The sequence below is a fragment of the Bos taurus genome, chromosome 13 (assembly GCF_002263795.3).
Source record: "Bos taurus isolate L1 Dominette 01449 registration number 42190680 breed Hereford chromosome 13, ARS-UCD2.0, whole genome shotgun sequence".
NCBI classification, from domain to species: Eukaryota; Metazoa; Chordata; class Mammalia; order Artiodactyla; family Bovidae; genus Bos; species Bos taurus.
In genome coordinates, this window is record NC_037340.1 from 60,743,854 (window position 1) to 60,746,450 (window position 2,597).

Here is a 2,597-nt window from a genome sequence, read left to right on the forward strand (position 1 = left end):
GGCATGGTAGGAATAGATTTTGTCTTAAGATAAGAGGTGGATAACTGCTGCCTGCATCTGGGGCTCAGAACTTCTCAACAAGTGCTGGAGGGACCCCTGCCTGAGTCTCCATGGTTCTGTGGCTCCAGCCGCCCCCTCCCTGGTGCAGTGGGAGCCCAGTTTTCCCCCTGATTTGTGCCCAGATCTTTTGAGACCAGTGCCCGGGTGGAGGGGGGATGCCTGGAGTTTGAGACCCCTGGGAACTTGCTGAACCTTCACTGCTGCTTGTCCATCTCTCTTACAGTCCAGTCGTCTGTCTGTCTACCGCCTGTATTCTCACTGTACGTGGACATGAACACCAACTCACCCTTGGGTGCCTGGTCAGGCACCATTCCCCACCACATAGGCTTCCAAGGTGGACTTAGAGGGGTGATGCCTGGACCCCCTTCAAGCAAGGGCTTGTTGCTCGGGTTACTGGGAGGGGCATTGGCAGGCATCCTCCAGCTGTCAGTCCCATAGGGGTTTGTGTGAGGTGCCAAGAGCCCTGGCCCCTTCCCACCTCTGATGATGCTTAATGTGCAAACACCAAAGGCTCCTCTGGCTCCACAGCTCCCTGGAGGGTTGGCGGAAACTGCCCCTGGGTCTGCGCTGTAGCTCAACTTCCTTGTCTTCCCAGCCCTGCCTAGCCCTCTCTTCTTTCCTTCAGCTGATCCTCAGGACACTCAGTAATCAAAGCTTGTACCCTATGCTCTGTCTCAGAGTTGGCTTCCCTGGGGACCTAGTCTACCCCCTACTCCCAAGAGCCTCTGACGACTCACAGATCCACTCTGTGTGTTGGGAGACTTTGGGTTACAGGTGACAGAACACCCAAGTCAAATTGGCCTAACCAGTAAAGGGCTCAGGTACATATTTCTAGATGAGGTGAGGCTTTAACCAGAAATCAAGTGATGACACCAAGGACCTGGTTTCCCTTTTTTTCCTTTGTTTTCCACGTGTTTCCCCTTGCTGAGGTCGGCACTCCCTGTGGTCCCAGAATGGCTGTCAGCATCTCCTAGGGTGTTATGATTCTTTGTTCATGTCCTGCTAGAAAGAGAGAGTGTTGTCTGTATCCCAGAATTTTCAGCCAATGTCTTTTAAGATTCACTATGACAGGATCAAATCACAAGCCTACTGGGAATCAGCCTAGGAGGTGAACACCTGCTAGTTTAGTCTAGACCCCTGGAGCAGGGGCGGGCGTGGACGGGCGGGGCACATGACCCAGGCTAAGCCAACAGGCACCCCCAGAAGCATATGGATCTCCAAACAGAAATGGACAGTGTTGAACATCATCATAGCAAATGCTTAGCTGGAACTTCATACATCTGTCAGCTCATCAAATCCTCACAGGAACAACCCTAGGAGGTGGGTATTGTGAGCATTTTCATTTTTACGGAGGAAGAACCCAAAGCATACAGCTGTTTAGTGACTTTTTCAAGAGTCACCAGGCTGAAAGTGGTAGAGGCAGTTCACTCTTAATCAGTGCACTGTCAGGACCTCAGCCGGGCTGGAGAGAGCTGAGCCACCAGGTGTCATGGGAGCCAATTAAGACAAGTGCAGGCTTCCCTGGTGGTCTAGTGGTTAAGAATCCTCCTGCCAGTGCAGTGGACACAGGTTCGATCCCTGGTCTGGGAAGATCCCATATGCTGGGGGGAGACTAAGCCAGTGAGCCGCAACTACTGAAGCCCACATGCCTAGAGCCCCGTGCTCCACAACACGAGAAGCCACCGCAATGAGAAGCCCGTGCGCAGCAGGGAAGACCCAGCACAGCTAGGAAAAAAAAAAAAGAGTCCAAATGAAAGTAACAGTCCAGCTTCAATTGATCGCTTCTGTTGCATAAGGAAGAGGCTACTGAACTGGAGAAGCACTGACATCGCTCCCTTGAGTTTTCTGCTTGGGATGAATGGCACCATCGGGTGGGGTGGGTCAGCACCAGGGGTGTTCTCACTGTTGGGGGCCTGTGAACCTGGGGGCCAGAGCTGGGGATTGGGGTGGGGGTGGGTGGAGTGGGGAAGGGAATGTAGGGAGGGCTAGGAGCAGGAAGGTCCTGAGTCCTGAGTCAGAATGGAGACAAGTGTCTTCGAGGTTTCTTCTCTACCCCTGACTAAGGGGGAGGCACCTGAGGAGGGCCTTGGCCAAAGGCTACCCCCTCCCTTGCTGAAGGTCTCTGAAGGAAGCTGGGCTAAGAATGTAGGATGGGCCAGGGGCTTGAGCCCTTGGCTGTGACCCCTCAGAGACTGCGTACACTGGCAGGGCACCACGCTGGTGTGTGGTGGGCGGGCAGACTTCCCCACCAGGCCTGCAGGGGAGAGCCTTTGTAATGGCCTGTGGTGGTGCCTGAGAAGTTAACAGGTGTACACTATTCTATGGGGCTTCCATGGTGGCTCATCGTAAAGAATTGGCCTGCAGTGCAGGAGACAAGGATTCAATCCCTGGGTTGGGAAGATGCCCTGGAGGAGGGCATGGCAACCCACTCCAGTATTCTTGCCTGGAAAACTCATGGACAGAGGAGCCTGGTGGGCTACAGTCCATAGGTCGCAAAGAGTTGGACAGGACTGAAGTGACTGAACATACACACACAT